Source organism: Vicugna pacos, chromosome 25 (assembly GCF_048564905.1).
Source record: "Vicugna pacos chromosome 25, VicPac4, whole genome shotgun sequence".
NCBI classification, from domain to species: domain Eukaryota; kingdom Metazoa; phylum Chordata; class Mammalia; order Artiodactyla; family Camelidae; genus Vicugna; species Vicugna pacos.
Window position 1 is genome coordinate 7,545,028 of NC_133011.1, and position 21,209 is coordinate 7,566,236.

Below are 21,209 nucleotides of genomic sequence, written 5' to 3' on the forward strand. Positions count from 1 at the left end.
AATATGGTAAATATTGACAAATACAGCCTGTACAAAACACTAGGCAGCGTCCAGGACTCTAGGAATAAAGCAGTGGACTGGCCTTCATCCCTGAGCGTAGGAGGCTGTGGCTCTAGTGGGGTGAGATGAAGGGCTAACAAGCAGCGACATCTCAGGAACCTCCCCTGTGTGGGGGGCCTCGAGCAGGTAGCGTGGCAGGTGGCGAGGTGGCTGCTGCATCCTTGCATGGACAGCAAACTCACCCTCTCTTGCTTTCACTGAATGCCCCTGTCCCCAGGGCACCACTTCCTCTGAGGGCCTCTCACTTGCTGCCACCTGTCCCTCCCACACCCCTCCGGGTATAAGCAGACCCGGATTTATGGTTGGGGTCCTTCAAGCCCGGCATCGCCTCCTCCAACGCCCCTCCCTCCTTCCTGCTCAGGCATTGATATTTTGTTGAAAGCTTCCCAGAACCACTCAAGGATCATTTCTCTGGACACTCACACCATTCATCTCACAGATGAATTTTTCACTCTTTTTTCCTCAAATGACTCTTCCCTATCCTCATTCACAACTTCTTAATGCACTGAGAAACGGAAACAACTCAAAAAGAAGTTGCATTCTCCTCTCGCCACCACGTGGGTGCTCAGACCTTCGGGGTCCCACCCCCCTGGCCCTGTGGATGCAAGCTCCCAACTCCCCTCCTGAGTCCCGCCCCTCCTGAGCCCCGCCCCCTGGCCCCAAGCCTCTTGCTCCAGCGGCCGTCTTTCTCTCTCCTGCTTCATTCATTCTTCACTCTTTACTGAAACTTTCCCATGAGCACACAAACACCATTTCTCTCATTAAAAAAATTCCCTTTACTTTACATCCCTCTCTAATGTGCCATTTCTCTGCTCTCTTACAGTAAAATTCTCAGACGTGTTGTCTCTCCTTGGGGTCTCCAGTTCCTCCCTACTCATTCATTCCTGAACCCACTCCAGTCATAATATCACTCCCACACTCCCCCGAAACAGTGTCCTGATGATGCCTGAGTCCTAGACCAGTCCCCGCTGTGTCCTCACCTTGTCTGACCCTTTCAGTGCTTTTTACCCAGTAGATCACGTACTCCTCTTTCAAACACTTTCTTTCCTTCCAGAACACCCCTCCCCAGGCTTCCTGCCCTCATGAGCGTCTCATTCTTAATCTCCTTTGCTGGTTCCTTCTCACCTCCCTGAATCCTGTTAGAGTCCCTGGATTCAGTTGTAAAATCTTTTCTCTTTTCTTAAGTGTAATCACTCTGTAGATGATTTCAATCTGTCTCAATGCTTTAAATACTACCCACGTGCTGCTGACTTCCAAATTTATATCGCCTGAACCTCTCTTCCCTTAACTACAGACACATAAATCCAAACTGTCTATTAATAGCCATCTCGAACTTCACATATCCAGAACCAAACTCCTACTCCCATTCCCCAAAACCTATTCTTTCCAAAGTCTCTCTCTTTCATCTCCATAAATGGCAACTCCATCCTTCCAGGGCTCAGACCAATAGCCTTGGATTAACCTTGAGTCCTGTCCAGGGAGGTTGAGCTGTTTGGTGCAGGCGCAGAGGAGGGGAGGGTTAGACTCAATCAAGGTCGAAGTTTTGCCACAGAAGTACCACAGAGGGAAGGAGAGGGAGGCAAGAGGACAGAATGTCCCCACAGACTCTAAGTTAGGTAAGGAAGGAACTGAGGGCACAATGAGATTGGTGGTAACTGAAATGTTGATTGGGTCCAGGGGCTGGCAGGCTCCGTGGAGTCAAGGGTTGTTCAGGGAATAAACAAGGTAGTGGTCTGAATAAGATACTTGAAAACAGGATTTTGGTTATCGTGCGGTTGTTTCACACAGGGCCATGAATAGTAATATGGCCAAGGGAGCACGATGTCCAGGTGCAATGGAGGGACTTAGCCACTGCTGCCCTGAGGCTGTCGGTGTCCTGAGTGGCCCAGGATCGTCTGCCCGGAGGTTAAAGAGGAAAATCCCCATGGTTCTTTGCGCATCCTTCATCTCTGTTTTTGTTTACATATCTGCCTCTCAGACTAGAAAGCAAATCCAGTGCCTATCACAGAGCCTGGTGTCCTGGAGGCACTACATAAATGCGTTTGGTTCTTTTTAAAATCAAAGGGGCAGAGAGGAGATCACTGGATCAAGTGATGATGGTTAAAATCTTCCGAAACCAAGTCTTGAGGCCGGCTGCCACATCGCCTGCCCTGTGAGCTCCTCCCTCTCAACCTACATGGTCGCGATCTTGACCTGCCACTTATTCAGGCATTCAAGAGGACAAGCCAGTGAGCTCCCCCTGTAAAGTCAACTAGTTTCTTCCTGGGGCTCCAGATCCAGGTCCTTTTGAACCCACACATCTTTTTGGAGCAGCTGTGAGAGCGCTCACAGTCCTCGCCCTTCGTTTCATGATGCCTGGGAAACCTCAGGAGCCAGCGGAAGCACTGTGCTTCTCTTCCAGAATAACTGCTTGGGAATAACTCCTGGTTCTGGGGTTGGGAGATTATCTCTCTAAGACTCTAAGTACAGGCAATGCTTTGCTGAATTTCTGTAAATGGGACCAGCACTGCATTTTAGTCAAGATTTTACCTTACTAACCTGGGTTCCCACTGGGTTTTATTATTGCAGCAGATAATATTATTTTATTATTCTGGCTTACACGGAATATTTTTTTGCCATGTAACAGTGATCTCTTAAATACTCGATCTAACGCACAACCATTGCTTGACATAATGAACCTACTGAGCAGCTTTGCATTCCAGTTGTCACTGGTCACCGTGGAATCCAGGCTTCTCAGAACTCCCTAGAAATCAGAGACAGCCCTCTGCCCGCACCTTACATCACTGGTCAAGCTTGGGTTAAAGCCCATTCTCACCCATTCTCTTCCGAACCCAGCTTTATTACTACCCACATCTCAAAGAAAATATTCCAAATCCTAAGATTCTCAACATCTTTACTCAGCGTTCCAACAACTTTAGCTGAGCCTACCCAGCACTGTCTCCTCTTTAACTCCCGAAATTTGGAAAAGGAATACTCTTCAATTTATTAACTCCGTTTATTCATTATTCATTCACTCATTCATCATTTACGTGCCAGGCCCAGTGCACACGGTCAAGCAGGCAGGCAGACAGGCAGGCACACAAAGCAAACATTGCAATGCTGATGGCAGCTGCTATAACGGAGGCATTACCGGGTTCAGTGGAGCATCTGCTGTTCCGTGCCACGTTTTTCTCTCTCTTTGACATAATAAAGGCTAAGCTGTACAGAGCACGTAGTAATATGCCAAGAGTCATGCACAATTTAATTTTCCTCGGGACTGAATGTGAATGCGAAGCTGCTTGACATCTTTTTGCTTTGGTTTCCTCATCCAAAGAGTCTTAACTTGCTAGGTGTAAGCATCACATTGGTAACTTTCTTCAGTAACTGCAGGTGTCTACAGGCATTGGCCAGTTTTAGCCATTCCATTGTTTCTTCTAGGACCACTGGATGCCGTTTTAAAAGTGCCAGCAGATGTTGGTTTTAAAATTCTTCTCCTGCTGGCCCTCCAGTGCTCACTGGATGTGTAGCTACTATGGTTTGGGGCCATGGGCAGGGGTGGGTCAGAATCTGCTTTCTCACCGCCCTCCCCTGATAAGTCTTCCAGGTACTCATCTGGCATTGGGCAGGGAGGAGGAGGGGGGCACCTCTTAGCTGAGAGCCTGTGGTGAGGTGTTTCAGTGGTTGGTGCTCCAATCCAACTCACTGTAGACTTGGCAAGGATGGAGAGCTGTACCATCCCTGCTGACAGCTTCTCATCCCACACAACCCCTTGGGCATCAGTGGGTCACTTTCAAGAGTCTTCTGGCAGAAGCCCCACTGCATTCCTTTTGCTCTTTTCTGGGGCAGGTTCCACTGACCCATAGACCCCCCCCCCAACCCCATCTCTCCTCTGCAGCCCCAGCTGCAGAGTTTCAGGGGTGACCAATGTCCCCTCTCCACCTGACTTCGCCTTCTGGCATCCCTGCTGACACCCCAGTGCTCTAATGAGTTGGAGGAGCAAGGACACAAACCCACACTGGGCTGGGCAGGGACCAAATCCTGAGGTCTGCCATGGTCTACCATGCAGTTGTGTTTGTACTTTAGGCAAGGTGGAGCCCCAGAGAGTTTTGGACAGGGAGATGGCATGATTAGATTCATGTTTTATTATAGTCGTTCTCAGAGCACAGTAGAGACTGGGCAAGAGTGTGAGACCAACAGCAGGGAGACCAGGAAGGAGCTGACGCCAAGCTTTCCAGCTTGTGATTGTTCACAAACGTAGCCAATCTTGAAAATCATTTTTGCTTTGCGACATAATCTAAAAGTGATTCAACAAGCCTTGGGCAAGTTGATCTTGTCTACCTATGGACGGCTGTAGTGGGTTGAATGTATCCCCCCAAAATGCATATTGAACTTCTAACTGCCAAGTGATGTGAATGGGATAGGGTCTTTACAGATGTGATCAAGTTAAGGGCACTAGGATTAAGGTGAGCCCTAAATTCAATGACTTATAAAGACAGGGGAAACTGAAGGCACAGATATACATACAAAGAAGGCCATGTGAAGAGGGAGGCAGGATTGCAATGATGCAGCTACAGGGCAAGGAACTCCAAGGACTGCCAGCAGCCAGCAAATGCTAGGAAAGGCCAGGAGGGGTTCTACCCACAGCCTCAGAGACAGCACATCCTTGTTGATGCCTTGATTTCCAGAGCTGTGAGACAGTAAATTTCCATTGTTTTAAGCCACTAAGTTTGTGATCATTGACTACAGCATCCCTGGGAAACAAATACAAGGGCCAGATAATTACAAAACATTAGAGCTATCTAGACCTATCAGATGAGGAAGCTGAAGCCCAGAGACATGACTTGGCTTCCAAAAGTCCACAGAGAGTCCAAGGCAAGGGCAGTGTATTGCAAGGAACCAGCCCAGTCCACCCTGGCTGTCCTATCTGATACCTCCCTGGCTGTCCCCCTTTTTTTTTTTGAAGGATAGTAGGTTTACAATGTTGTGTTAATTCCCAGTGTACAGCATAGTGATTCAGCTTTGTGTGTGTGTGTGTGTGTATACTCCTTTTCATATTCTTTTTCATTATAGGCTATTACAAGGTATTGAATATAGTTCCCTGTTGCTATACAGTAAGACCTTGCTGTTTATCTATTTTATATGTAGTAGTTAGTATCTGCAAATCCCAAACTCCCAATTTATCCCTCCCCATCCCCTCCCTAACACCAACCATAAGTTTGTTTTCTATGTCTGTTGAGTCTATTTCTGTTTTGTAAATTAGTTTGTGTCCTTTTTTTTTGTTTTTAAGATTCCACGTATAAATGATATCATATGGTATTTTTTTTTTTCTCTTTCGGCTTGCTCGTGGCTGTCCACTTTTTGACTTCACATTCCCTGCTCCTGCTCAAACACATACCATGGTTGTATCGGTCAGCTTGGGGTGCTATACCAAAATGCCATTGACTGTGTGGCTTGAACAATAGAAATTTATTTTCTCGTGGTTCTGCAGGAGAGCAGTCTGAGCTCAAGGTGCCAGCAGAGTTGAGTTCTGGTGGGACCTCTCTTCCTGGCCACTTTCTCCCTGTGTCTTCACCGTGCCTCTCCTCAGTGTGTACCGAGGGGGAGATGCCTCTCTTCCTCTTTCCTCTTCTTCTAAGGCCATAGTCCTAACCGATTAAGGCGCCACCCCTACTTAACTTTAATGTCCTCCTCACGGACACTGTCTCCAATACAGTCACGCTGGGGGTTAGGGCTTCAACATGAGTTTTGGGAGTGTCTTGGTTCAAGCACTGGGTAGCTACTAAACAGCAGACATTTATTTTTCCCACAGTTCTGGAGGCTGGGAGCCTGAGGTCAGGGTGCCAGCGTGGCTGAGTGCTGAGGAGAGCCCTCTTCCGGATGGTAGCCTGCCGGCTTCTCACTGCATCCTCACAGGGTAGGCAGAAGCAAGGTCTCGGGACCCTTATAAAGGCCCTAGTCATGCGACTCGTCCCCCGTGACCTTGTCTGATCCTAATCACCTCCAAAGACCCCCACCAGTACCATCACATTGGGTGACAGGGTTTCAACAGATGAATTTTGGGGGACACAAACATTTAGTCCCTAGTAGGGGAGGAAGGGGATACACTTCAGTCCATAGCAATACTTAAGGCAAGTTTATATCATTCTTCATGTGTTTTTTGTTTGTTTGTTTTCACTACAAGACTATAAGCTCCTTAAGGAAAGAAATGTATTTTTACGAATTTTTAGACCCAGTACAGTACCTGGTCCATGGTGAGCACCTAAAGAATATTCAATGACTTATTAACAGAGTCATTTCTTTGCAAGCTGCCCAACTGTCTCAACCCTACGGTCAGTTCTCATCCTATGCAAAAGTATATGTGGAAATAGATTTTGCAGAGTTGCCAGCAATTAATGTGTATTCCATGAAAAGAAAATATTTCATGTTCAAATAGGCTTGGGGAGTGCTAGGTTATAAATAGTTAAACCTTTTTCTTTATGTCAGGTCCACGAGGAGTCTTTAATATGCTAATACTCGACTCTCCAAGATGAGTAGTAATTGTTCTTCCTTCAGATCCACCCAACACCTGACTTGTACCAGGCATCCGTCTTTTTCTGCGAAGTATATTTTGGATTCCTAATGGATTTTCATATTATTTTTAAGCAGAACATGAGCCAAAGGCATCATCTTGTGAGCTGTAAATCTGTGCCAGCTCAGTTTGGAGATGCTGACATGGCCCTAAATGTCCTTACATGTATATTAAAATTCCCCACTTCTGCCTGCTCTGCAGCATCTCTGGGATCATCTACCAGAGCCCTTTACAGGGGAGAACAGGCACCGGAAGTAGGTTACCTTGATGTTGCATGACAAGCACCTAGGAGATGAGCTGTGCCATTCCATTCTGAGTGCAGCCCAAGTAAATGAGGCTCCTCTGCATCCTAGCTGAGCAGTGGGACCACTCATCCAGTGTGGTGGACTCGGGGGCGTGGACACACTTCCAGCTCACCCCTTCCCCCTGCCATTTTAGCGAAGATGGAGATGATGGCTCTGGGGAGATGATGTGGCTTTCCCGTCATCAGAGCCAATGCTTTGCTTTGCTTTTTAACATCCATTTTTTATCTTGTTAATGATGTATAGTTGATTTACAATGTTGTGTTAGTTTCAGGTGTACAGTAAAGTGAATCAGTTATACATATATGCAATTATTCTTTTTCAGATCCTTTTCCATTGTAGGTTATTACAAGATATTAGATGTAGTTCCCTGTGCCATACAGTATAGGTCCTTGTTGTTTATCTCTTTTATAGTAGAGTAGCACTTACTTTTTCAAACAAAATATACATAAACATAATTTAAAGAGTCAAATATTTTCAGCAGTTTGTTACTTAAACAGTGGTCCCTTACCTCCACCTCATCTCCAATTTACTGCTTCCTAGAGAGCCAACAATTTTCTCGTAAGTCTCAGCCTGGTTAAAACTGTAACTCAACCACCAATCATCAGGAGGTGCTGGTTGTAGGTTTTTCCCCCCCTAATTGCTTCAGAAATAAATATATGCTGTCTGGGGTGTTAGCTCAGGGGAGGGGAAGATGGGAAGGGACAAAGGCAGTGATCATTGCCATTGGGGCAGAAGGGGACCATAGGGCGGCACACAGCATTTTCTCCTCCCTGGTTCTCAGCTGCGCTCAGTCCTGCCTTTCCCAGCCTTCTGCTTGCTCCTGGAGATTCACCTGAAGAGCTGGGATGGGCAATCGCCAGGGCTTTGGGAGACAATCCTCCCAGGTTCCTTGAGGCCTCTGCCGCCAGTTTCCCCGTTTCCGAAGCTGCAGGATAGAGGAGGGGTCACAACCCACAGTTACTCCGGAGGGGGAGAGGGAGCCCTGGGCACCTCACTCCTCCTCCCAGAGGGCCCCTCCCTTCCCAGCACTGAAGCTGCAGCAGCGAGCCCGCCTGGGTAGTCCGCCAGAGGTCTGTCCCCTGCCTGGGGATGTTGGTGTTAAACAGAGGACTGCCCTGGGGGACACAGAGAGAAGAAAAACAACACCTGGTCCTCTGCCTGGAATGGCTCAAGGTCCCTTTGGAGAGACTGAGAAGTGTAGTGAACCTGTTCTCCCTTACTCTCTGCCGCCGCTGAGCATCCACGCGCCAGCCCTAACAGAGCCCTGATTTCCTCCCGGTTTTGGTCTTGATGGGTAAATCCATGCGCCTCCCCTCCGAGGAGGAAATCAGATACTCTTCTGCCCCGAGCCTCCTTCAGTGCCCAACATCACAGGGGCCAGATAGGACTAAGCTCAGGAATGGATGCTCCCCCAATTTCTGAGTCTTGAGTGGCTATCCCACGGAGCCATGGTAAGGTGGGTTGCTCTACCCCCGTGCTGGCATCCCGAGTGCACAGTCCTAATAAAACACGACTCCCCAGCTTCCCTTTCCCAGTCCCCCAGGGTGCCTGGCCTCCCGTCTCTCTCCTAGCCTGGTGCTCCAACAGTCCGGTTCATTTTATGAGAGTGTGATCTGCCTCCCAATAAATCCCCTTCCCTGGGCTAATCGGTCACTTTCTGTCACTTGCAATCAAGGAACCCTAAAGGATATTTTTTTAAAGGCACACACATATAATCCTCTGCAGGTGTGGCAAATGCTAATGGCATCACCAAGTGCCACCAAAAGAGGGAACACTATGCAGGAAGAGGTGGGGACGGTGTGGACAGAGACCCAGAACACCCGCAACAGGCCCTGCGGCTGCCCCAGGTGCCACCCCTGCTGCTGTTCTGGGTGGCAGCCACAGCCAGGTCTCCCCTGCTGGCTTCCTTCCGGACCTGAGCTCTAACCCAGCGGATGCAGCCACCTAGTCCTTACATGTCTGGCCAGGGGCACCTGTGGAAGGGGGCGGGGTTCTCAGTGGTGACAGCAAAGCCTGGTGTCCTCCCAAGCAGTCTTTCCTGAGTGCCCAAGCCCAGCCTTTCACTGACCACGCCTTGGGGCCACAGCCACTTTGAGTTCTGGCATCTTCCACCCCTCCCCCCCAACCCCAGCTTGCTGAAAAACTCCCCTCCTTGTGTTTACCATTCCCCATTTCCCACAGGGCCATATTGGTCCATATCTAAATTTTATTGCTTTCATGGGGACTATGCTTGTAATGTTCTGAATTTGTCATTTCCATGGAGATCCTAGCAAAACAACAAATCCAAGTGAATTAATTCTGACAAAACTCTGGCCAAAAAAAAGGGAAGAGGGCCAATCGCATATTACAGTCCTCAGATCCCAAACTCCCAACTTATCTGGCATTGCCCAGTGTCAGGGACAAAGGCAACATTAGCCTGACCCTCCTTTTCACTAAGGGCTCTGGAAATGAGGTCTGGGAACCATTGGTTCAAGGTTTCAGCTGTTGGCTCCCAGACAAGGAAAGATCTTGGGGAAAAACATTATAATGCAATTGTGATGAAAATCTCTTTTCAGTAGAAGATTTGCAGAACATTACACGCTATCCACCGACAGTTTCAGATGGAGTCCCTGGTTGCAGGGGACCGAGAGGCTTTTGAACCTGAGTTTTCCTCCTGTTCTGCTCGAAAGACCTCCTTCCACTCGGGATGTTGTGTTTGAGGTTTGGCAAGGAAGTGGCATCTCCTTAAAGGAGAAAGAGAATCCATATTTGGTGGCCCGGGCTCAGGTAGCCCACGTTCCCAGAGGAAACGAAAGTCTTTGAAAGGAATGTTTGTCTCATTCAGTATAAATAATGTTGATTTGTTTATGTCTTAACCCCTGTTTGGTGATTAATGACCAAATAGATATCTTCTGAGACTCGGAGCACACTGGATCCTTTTAAGTGGGCCACGCTGGGGTAAATAAAGATGAAAAGAAGAGAGAGCCACTGTGACTCTGATGAAATATAGCATTCTTAGTTAATCTGAAGTTTGGATGACCCAAGCTGTTCTTAAGGAAAATATCAACTTTTTCATTGGTATTTTTCTTTCTTTCTTTCTTTCTCCGCTTGCAAATCATGACTCCTGGAAATTATAAATTACTTCTTAGTGATTGAAAAAGCAAGTAATTATATGATTTAGTTTGGGCACTGCATGATGTGGTAGGAGTGGGAATCAGTTAAGTTCCTTGATCTGATGTGACAACCAGTTCCAGGGGGTACTGACTGTTGGATCTTAGGGAAGTCACGCTGCCCTTCTAATCCTCAGTCATGCAGGTGTGAGGTGGGGAATGCCCACCTCACTTCCTAGGGCTATTATGCAGGTCAAAGAAGATAACGAATCGCCAGTGCTTTGGGAATTGCAAGGCCTGTCACAGTTACAAGAGAAGAAAAAGGAAGCCAAGGTTTTTTGTGTACCCAGTGTGCACCAGGCACTTTGCAAATCGTCTCTGACACTGAGCACTCCACATCCCCCCATCTCCCCACCCCCACCTCAATTTTCCCCCAGTGCAGCCAAAATAACCTAAATCCAACCACGTCATCCCCAGTTTAAAATGTTATCCATTGCAATTAGAATACCATGCAAACTCCCTGCAATGCCTGAGAAGCCCTGCCTGAGCCTGCCCCTTCTCCGGGCACAGCACCCACCGCTCTGTCCCTCACGCTCTGTCCCTCACGCTCTCTGCTATAGTCTTGCGAGCCTCCCTCCATCCTTTGGCCATGCTTGGCTCCTTTCTGTCTTAGGGCCTTTGCACATGTCAATCCCTTTTTCTGAGAAGCTCTTCCTCCTTTCTTCACCTGCCCAATCTTTTATATCCTCTTCAGTTTACAGGTTATTTATTCCTCCTCCGCAGGGACTGCTGTATTAAAGACAGGCTACCTAACACCCAACTCCAGGGGGCGCCATTCACACAGACTACAGTTTGCACAACAAAGCACCTGGTGACCTTGTTCTCAACATCCACCACTAGTCTTATCATACCCTTGATTTGCACTGGGCTTCTCTTTCACAGCAATTTGCACATTTATAATCTTTTATTTGGTAAATGTCCATCTTCTCCACTAGACCATCAGGATAGGAACCATGGCTTTCCCGTTCACCTCGGAAACTTCAGCACCTAGAATCGTGCCTGGACCCCGAAGTTGCTCAATAAATGTGCATGGACTGACTTTCTATGAGGTATAGATAAAGCCAGGCAATCTCAATCCAGTGGCACTGAATAAGCAGGGGTTTGACAAGTGTCCCAGTAGCTGCCCGTGGTCCACCTCCATCCCCTGAGCTGGCTCGGACCTGGAAGCTATGAGGTCTAGATAAGCCACAGGTTGTGTTTAGAGGACCCCAGAGGAGAAAGGACATCAGGGCAGCTAGGAACTGAGGCCTGCCTTCTGCTGCTAAGGGACGCATCTCTGCCCACTGGAAGGATTTCACTTCCCTCTCCAGAAATGAATTATTGCAAGGACAGTATATGACAGTAGAGTCTGAAGTCCTAAAGATCTGAATTTTAATCCTTCCCTCTCACAGGCTAGCTGGTAATTACTGACAAGCAATTATAAAATGTACTGTTCTTTATCCTTGCTAGGATATTTTTAAATTAAGCAAAGCACTTTATGAGCTCTAAAGGATGGCCGAGCACTAAAGAATGGCTCTAACAAAGTGACACAGCATTATTATTTGCTGTTGATTATAAATATCTTCAACAATGTAGTCGCCACTGCTTCCTCCTCACCCAATTCTTAGGATGCAGCTGTCTTAAGTATAACTTGTTGACTAAACAACCACAAAAGTGTTTGGAGCAGAAAGTAGTGCCATTCTGTGTTTTACATGATATTAAAAGAAATAACACAGTCAAACTCTACGCCATTTGGGGAGCCCTCACTCATCCACTGACTTTTATAAGCATTTACAGATGCCTTCTCTGCACCAGGGCTGTGGTATGTGTTAGAAATGGTGTGTTTCCTGCCTCAAGTGACTCACCAGCTAGGGCAGGATGGGGTAAGTGGGAGACCCAATGTGCAATTAGAGGGAAGTCGATTCTGATGGCAGTACTAAGGGCACCCAGGGCAGCACAGGAGGAGACTGATCAATTCTGCCTGGACGAGGAGAGGATTGTCAAGGATGCCTTCTTGCAAAGCCACCCTGGGTTTGGCAGGATGCACAGAAACATTCGCAACAGAGGGGAGGGACCAGAGGCTTTCTGGAGCTATTCCTTGGCAGTGGGAACCAACTGGAGTCCTTCTGTCTTTTACTTATCTGCTTCAAAACTCCTAATTTCCTGTCATCAGCCCAGGAGGAAGGACAAATAGGGGGGCTGTTTGCAAACCACCAGCCCCTCTTGGTCTCCGGGGCCCAGGCCCTCCAGGGTGGGCTTGTTGGTAGGAGGCCTGTGGACAGCAACACGACTCCAAATTCCCATTGAACGTGCAGGGTTTGGTAGCGGGCACTTTGCCTGGTGTGTTTTACTTCAATTTTTGTAAACTTGTGTATTTCAGAGGAAATATCATTCGTGGGTTTCTGACTTGCTTACATTCCTTAAAATGTCATTCTTTATTCAAGATACAAGAAGCCTCCATAAACACTTTTTTAAAATTCTCCCCTAAAGGCTGGATTTTTTAAGCCTCAACATCCAGACTGTGGTGTTCAAATCTGAACCTGAAAAAGAAGAGAAAGTTTGAGTTAGACCCCTTTCCACTTCTGACACCTGGCCTTTCACAGGGCTGATGGCAAGACTGCGGAGGGTGGGAGGGGCCAGTGGAGGTGGGAGGAGACTCTGGTGGGTGGGAGGAGCCAGTGGCAGTAGGAGGAGCCTGTGTGGGTGGGAGGGGCCAGTGGAGGTGGGAGGAGACTCTGGTGGGTGGGAGGAGCCTGTGGCGGGTGGGAGGGAGCCGTAGACTGCGAGCTTGAGCTGAAAGCATGATTCTGCTGTTACCGGCACACTCGGTAAGAGTCAGGAGCTGGCTTTTTGTTGACCTACTGAATCTCTGTGGAGCTTTAGAGGGGCTGGATGTGTCAGGAAATATTTTAATAAGATGTTTGGAGGAAAGATGGTGTCTGAGGAAACAAACGAGATAGCTAAAATGTTCCATGTTAACAATGTGCTGAAACTTAGGGATGAACAGAAAAGTCAGGAGGGAAGACAAGAGCAGAAGAGGTGAGGACTAATCAACGTGGCGGTGGCCAGAAACCTGAGAAACTGGACCACGTGACACTGTCTTGGGTCATTTTTGAGGCCACAGTGTGTGTAATTCCTTTCCTCCTCCCAAAACTTCAGTAAAGTCACCTCTACTCAAAAATGCCAGCATGAAAGGTTTGTTTGTGGGGAGGTAAGGGAGATGGCTGAGTTGCACATTTGGGTCGGACAACCCAAGTGGGTGGTGAGACAGTGGCTGGACTGACTAGTTTAGTGGCAGCAGGAGTTCACAGCAGAAGGTGACTGCAAGGCTTTGAGCTGCTCAGAAATTCCCATGACTCTTGAGAAAATAATTAGATGCCCCGCGACCCTTAGACTGAGGGTTTGGACAATCTCATCGAGCGCTCGTGGGGCCGCGGGACCCCAGCTAACATCTAGGTCTTACACTTTCACTATCTCCTTAGGTCATGCAGTAAATAGATACAATCATCCTCATGCTGCAAAGGAAAAGGCCAGAAGGGACAAATCAATTCCCTGAGTCCCATACCTTACAAATAACAAATCCAGAATTTGAACCCAAGTCTTTGAGCTTCAATTATTCTTAGTGTTTTGTTTTGAAATTATTATAGATGCTTATGAAGTTGCAAAAATAGTACAGAGAAGCCCAGCTTCCCCAATGTCTGCTGCAATTCATGTTCTTCCCACCACTGACTAAAACGCGGGAGAAAGAACTGAACTGCAGAGACTGCAGATTTGTGCAAAAATAAGCTTTATAGGTCTACAGATCATCAGTCACTGCATCTCTTTCTGGGAACCAGAAAGTAAGCATGAAAGAGTTCAGCCTAAAGACGATCAAGCCCTGGGGCAGTGGTTGGCAACCCTGGCTGTACATTCCAGTCACCTGGTGGGCTTTTTAAAAATACCAGTGCCTACCCAAGCCTCACAGGTTCTAATCTAATCAATAAGGTCTGGGGGGGGCTTAAGCATCAGTATTTCTCCAAGCCCCTTGGGGGGTTCTAAGCAGCCGGTGTTGAGAACCACTGCAGTAAAACTACGCTGTAGGTACCGAGAAGCTTGGAAGTGAGCCCCACCTTCATCAGACCCCAGCATCAAGCTACTCTCCTTGGTGGATCCCGTCACTGCAGCCGGAGATACCTGTGAAAGGAGCCTCTGGATGGAGAGGCTCCTGGGGTGACCTTGCAGGGGAAATTTCTCTGTGGTGTTTACTGCAAAGCTCTGTGGTCCTGCTACTTAGAACGTTGCTTCCCTTTCTGAAATAGTAAATCAGCTCTGGGCACATCAAAGGAGATTATCATTCCTCTGGCACTGGCTTTGTTTTCCGATACATCTAAAGGAAGCAGGTCCACTTATTTCCAGAATGCTTTCCCAGAAAGCTGGGCTGCCTGCTGTGTGAGGTCACAGGTCCACAATTTGCATCCATCACACCTTGTACGGAATTGGGGAGAAATTGGCTTGCTTTGTTTTCCAGCACTGGGGAAACAGATTTCATCTTAAGCTTCACACAATAAATTGTATTAAATCCTTTCAGCAGGGTTTCCATGGCTATATGAAAGCAAAATCATACAGTAATTGTTTTAAATAATACAGCAAGGCAAGCTAGAGAGTACATCTTAATTTCTGTCATCTGGGCAGTGTTTCTGTTTGTATGGAAATGTTCCTGAGGCAGGGGGAAGGTTTCTGCATTCACTGGGAGTTGCTTGGTAAATGGAGTGCAAGGTCAAACACAGACTGAAATAAACAGACCTACCAAATCCCTCGGTCCCCTGCTCTGTCCATGTGAGCCCTGGGGCGGGTTTGCTTATTTTAAGTGGAAATTAGGACGGTGTTTATCTCTTGGCTGCTTGGGCACACAAACCCATCCTCCCACTGCATCAGCCTGGCTCCTGCTTCCCTAGGGAGAGAGAGTTGGAGGCACACCCTAGAGAAAAGTGACACCTGACAGGAACCTCCCTCCACCCCACCCTGTGTATCGATTTGTCCCCTGGTACCAGGGATGCTCTCCAGGGTTGGGCCCTTCCAGTAGTCTTAGCCTAGGATCCACAACAAAATGCCATGAAGAAGAGTCAGTCTTCAAAACTGACCATTCTATGTTCAGCTCCAAGCCCCATCCATCAACCAGGCTGTTGTAAGTTGCCTGGACTCTGAGCTTCCATTCCTTCATCTGTAAAATGAGGGTAATAATATTTACACATCAGAGGTTCTGAGTCTCAGGTGAGGTCATGCATGTAAAGTACTTGTCCTCATACCTGGCAAAGTGTTGGGGCTCAATAAATAGTATTAGCTTTTTAAAAAAATTATCATTACCATTACCATTATTCTTCTTTGTAGAAGAATCCTCCTCATAATCAGGTGAGGCTGAGAGCTGTTGTCTGCCTGGGTGGTGCCCACGTTGAATTCAGCAAATGCTCTTGACCCCTCCCAGAGGTCAGAGAGCCTGCTAGGTGCCAGAAAAGTGGGGAGGAAGGTCTGGTTCCTGCCCTCTGGGAGATCCCAGCCCAGAGCTGGGACCCTCAATGACCAAGGCTTATGAACATTACACTGGATTGAACTTGGCCATGGCTGCCACCCACACTGTATTGTTACTCCAGGGAGAAATCAATTCTTGACTCAGGCTACACAATCAGTTGGATAAGAAAGGAGAGTGTTCTATACCGTCACTGATCAAAATATCACGTTGGGTCCCCATCCCATGTAGGCAAGTCAGCTTCCAAATACAGATACAAGTCAGGTCCCTCAGCCCAGACCCAAAGAGCATTCAGGGTAGACTTCACCCCAGGTCTTAGCCTTCGGCCACAGCCCATGTTGATGAGAACCTCACGCGGGTGGGAACTGGGGAGATGAGAGGAAGGAGAAGATGGGTGTGGGGAAGCACAGCTTCACCAAGTATGTATGAGATCACTTGGCAGACGAGCCATTGTTGGAAGGGAGAGGACATTGGCTCTAACCACAGTCTGCCATTTTGAACTCTGTGGAAGTTTATTTTAGCTTTTTGTTTTTTTAATGTTTTAGAGCATGGACAATAAATAGTAATAGAACACACGAAGGAAAAGATTTGCCCACACAGAAGTTGTCTTTGGAGCCAAAACCAAGACATACTTGAGATGCTTTGTTTTCCATCTGTGCCTGAGAGAGATGAGATGTTCCCTCTCTGCAGATCCCCCGGGAGACTTGAAACAAACCCACCAGATACCAGGAGCTGAGCCTTGGAGGGGCCCCTTTATGGCCCCCAGGAGGTCAGGGGTATGTATGCCTTTGAGATGGTCAGTATCCTCATGCCATGTCTTACTCTGAAAATCTTTTTCTAACTGGAGAGGCTGAGAGTGAGAATCAGCTTGATTTCAAAACCCAGCAAGTCGGCTTCTTTATATTTCATCTCAGTTTACTTGAATCTGAATGGTTCAGTTTTCAGCCCATCTCTCTAAGACCATACCTTACCATTCCTGCCTGAAAGGAACCAGTAGGCACTGTCACCGTCCTACCTGGTCATCTCCTTAGCCAAATTTGCTATGCCGTAGGTATATTTTCTGGGGTTTTTTGTATTACCATAGACAACAGAGTACCAAATTATCCATCATTACAGAACAAGTGATGCCTTTTTCCAGCCTCCAATAAGTTTCTGCCTTTTCTGTCCCCTTTTCATTCATAGTTTCCTCAAGGACCTCCTGGCTTCTTCTTGCTGCTTGGTTCCAAATCAACATCCCATGATTTAAGTCCTTATTATGGCTGCGTCACACTCAGGTACCAAATTTTGTTCTAATTATCTGTGACTGCATAGCAAGCCACCCAAAACTTAATGGCTTGAAACAACAGTTTACTCTTTCTCATGGCTTGATGGGGGACTGAGCTCAGCAGGATGGTTCTCACACAATTGCCGTCAGATGCCAGCTGGGGCTGCGGTGATCTGAAGGCGTGGCTGGGGCAGATGTTCAGGACGGCTCATTCAAATAGCTGGCAGACAATGCTGACTGGAGCTGATTGGAGCACCTAAACGATCTGGGCTTCTTACAGCCTGACACCTCACTCCAGGGCGAAACATTCTGAGCATGCGTGTTCCAGGAGCCCTAGGCAGAATCTAGGTCTTAAGACCTAACCTTAGAAATGCCAGAACAGCATTTTCACTATATTTTATCAGTTAAGTAAAACACTAAGGCCAGCTCAGATTCAAAGACAGAGGAATTAGATCTCATCTCTCAGTGGGAGGAGTGTGAAAGGATTTGTGGTCATATTTCATTTTCCGCAAAGCTCCGAATCACTAAGATCTGTGTCCTCTCATTAAAAGTAATGGTCTATGAAAATTACGGGTCAGCTCTGCAGAGCTGGTAACTCATTCCTCGCAATGTTGATGCGGATTCTGCTCCCTGGGCCATCTCTTGCTGTGTCTTATCTTACAAAAATATATACATATCCTAGAACTACGTGGACCCAATTTGCCATTCTTCTGAGCTTGATATCTGCAAAACATCTGTGGGCTCTGACACACAAATGCCGAAACTGACAATGGTGCTGTCAGACAGCCATCCTTGGGAACCAGATCAGGAATATTGCTTCTCTTTAGGCGATTTCTCCAAGAATGATTAGGGTGAGCTGCCTGCAGCAAAGAGGAAAATACCCAGATCAAATACATTTATAACCCTCACTTAATCACCACCGCTAAATGGCAGATCACGGTATAAGTCTATGTCCAATTACACACTGTATGGGCCATCAGTTTTGAGGGTTAATAGTCACTGGCCCCGTTTTGCCATCTTCATCCTTCTGAACCACTATTTTATGTGGCTGTAAGTGAGTGATCATTTCTCACCGAGGCTCCCTCGGCTTCCAAGTACAACACAGTGGGAGGGATGAGGCTGTGGGAGAGGAAGGAGAGAGGGATAAAATGCAGCCAGGGTCTCTGCAATTTTATAACTGTGATGGGGACATGAGTACATCCGATGCCGCTTACACAGCCGTTGGGCAGACTCCTCTCACACGTTGAGAGGCGGGTCGGGCTGGGGAGAAAGGGCAGGTGAGTCCCCTTTGTGTGCCCCTTTTCCTCAGCTCTCAGTATTTGTCTTACTCCTCCTAGTAGTAGAGTGGAATTATTTGATCACTCCCTCCTTCTAGAAACACCCGAAGAATGACAAAGGAAGTAACAGGAGCCGACTGAAGACTGGGCAATCAGAGAGGCCTGTCTGAAAAGGTGGCATTTGAGCTGAGCCTTGAATGACAAGAATCAGCAGACTTGTAGTCATCATGGCAGGTGCATTCGTTTCCTGTGACTGCTGTGACAAATGACCATAAATGGGCTGGCTTGACAATACAGACATATATTCTCCCATAGTTACGGAAACTAGATGTCCAAAATCAAGGTGGCAGGGCCATAATCCCTCCAAAGGCTTTAGTGGGGAATCCTTCCATTGCCTGGTCCAGCCTCTGGTGGCTCCAAGCATCCTTTGGCATGGGGCTGCATCACTCCCACCTCCACCTCTGGGTCACAGTGCCTCCTCCTCTTCTCTGGGCATCTTCTCCTCCACGTCCGTCCTATAATGATATAAATGATGGCATTTAGGACCCAACTGGATAATCCAGGAAAAACTTCTCTTGTCAACATCCTTAACCACATATTTTGCCACATAAGGCAATATTTACTTTTTTTCCACATAAGGTAACAATCACAGATTCTGGGGATTACTATCTGGACATATCTTTCGGGGGCCACCATTCAACCCACCACAATATCATCAAAGAATAAAAAGAAAGACTATGTGGGGCCTCTCTGCCTGGTTAGGGGCTTAGTCTAGCAGTGAAAGCCGTTGCTTTATAATGGTCACTGTTGCTGTTCTGTGAAGAATGGATTTTTCGGGGGAAGCAAGGAGAATGGCAACAGGTAGACCAGTTCAGAGGCTGTCGCCAACCAGGAAACTTAAGTCCGGGGCAAATCTGTCTTTCTTAAAGTGGATTACAGGCAAATAATTCTTCATCACAGCCTGAAACCCGGTATTGCTGGTCAGAACGGTTTTTTGATAAAGCAAATTTGAGTTCTAAATGCTGCAAAAGAGGACTGTGTCCTAGCTCCACTTCATTTCCCCTCAAACCCAAATCATCTACTTTCACTATTAGCTGAAATGGACTCACGTTCTCTCTGCCACAGCATTTGGGGACCTCCTCCATTATCCTGATGACATGGTTTTATGGTCTGGAACTTGGAGCAGTCTTGAGAAGAAGCAGAAATGTTTGGTCAAGTATGATCAGAAAGAACACTCTCACATGAGCTGGACTGAAGGGAAAATATTTGCAGCGGAGGGCGGGCAGGTAAGCCACAGACGGAACAGCTCCCTCGCCCCACCCTTCCCTGCAGACTTCTGCCTTATCCCTCGCAGCCAACTCAGTTGGTGAGTCCACTAACTTACAGATGTGCTCAGAAATGGGCTTTCTGCAAAGATGAGACTGAGCATTTTTTTTTATTTAAAAGGGCAGTGTGTTGTTCATTTTCAGGCCAAAATTATCTCTTTCATGCATAAATGCACACATGTCTTGGGTCTTAACCAGGTACACATGCTTGCATGTGCTCAAACTGGCCTCGAAGCTCTATTTCAGAAATAAATTATGGCTCTCCCAGCAGTTACTCCTGTGACTGTGCTTTGACTTCGCCTGCCTCGTAGGAGAAGGGAGGGAGGACCCACATTTATTGGGTAGCCATTCTATGAAACACACTTTCACACCTGCCCCTGTGGCTGAGACAGCTGGCTGTCCACCACTATTCATTCTTATTCCCCGCCTCAGTAATGGGACACTTTATTTCTAACTGGGCTAGAGTTGCCAGAGAAAATACAGGACTCTCAGTTAAATTTGAATTCCAAATAAATAATGAACATTTTCTTATTAAATTTTGTCTCAAATATTTCATGGGGGCATACTTATGCTAAAAAAAAATCTTATTCACTATTTATCCAAAATTCTAATTTAACTGGGTGTCTTGGTTTTTTTTTTTTTTTTTCCCCTAGTTACTTCTGGCACTGGGCTGCCCTGAATAAAGATGACATTTCTCAATATCCTTGAAGTTAGGTGAGACCATGTGACAAAATTCTGGCCAAAGGGATATAAACAAAAATGTTTTTAAAAGGAAGTGGTATGCCCCTCTCTCTTTCTCCTTCCTGCCTGACTGCTGGAATGTAGATGTAATACTGGAACTCTGGCAACCATTTTGGACTATGAGGTGATCTGAGGAATCCACTCATGGTAGAGCAACAAGCTAGGAGACTGGTTTACAACAAGAAGCTCTTTGGTTTAGAACATAAGCAAGAAATGAGCTTCTGTCTTATTTGAGCCACTACTATTTTGGGTTTTTCTTGCTACTTGTAGCTGAAACTAATGGTAACCAATATACTAAATTATCTCATTTTCACTCAACCTTGAGAGTAAGGCATATTATCTACATTTTAGCAAATAGATCCCGAGGCTGACAGAAGTTAAGTAGCTTAGCCACGGTGGTCACTTAGTAATTGAGCCAAGTTTTGAAAACCAGTCTATCTGAATATTATCCAGGCTCTTATTTTTCTATACCACATTGCTTGTCTGGGTGAGAATTTTTATCAAATTCCTAAGGTTTTAAAACATAGTATCAAGTTTGCTTCTGCACATCTGGTATCTAAAGCATTTAGCCCTCTCCCTCATCACAAGTACAGAATATGGACATTTCTGGTGTGTTAGTGTCATACGATCTAGAACTCCATCCTTATATCTAATATTTGAGTGAGCTGCACCCAAGGATGTGTTTTTTTATTTGTTTCCTTTAGGGCCTCCAGAGAAATTTATCTGGCCAGTATTTTAATAGTTTCCTGCAGAAATGTCTTAACTGAGCTATGATTCAATATGCAGTCCTTGGCTTTTCTAGACAATCAGTATTAAAAAGTCTATTTGAAGAACATCTCTGGATCTTTTGAAACATATTGTGTTGCTTGCTGTTTCTTGCAAAATATAATTTTCAGACAATAAACTTCACATAGAATTTAGTGCAGAAAAAAAAAAGAAAATCATCTTTCAAGTGCAATTCTATGCTTTGTTTTTTGTTTGTTTGTTTGTTTGTTTGTTTTTTGGTGTTTTTTTTTTTGCCAAACATTGAAAGAATAAGAAAGACTAGGAATAGTCTTA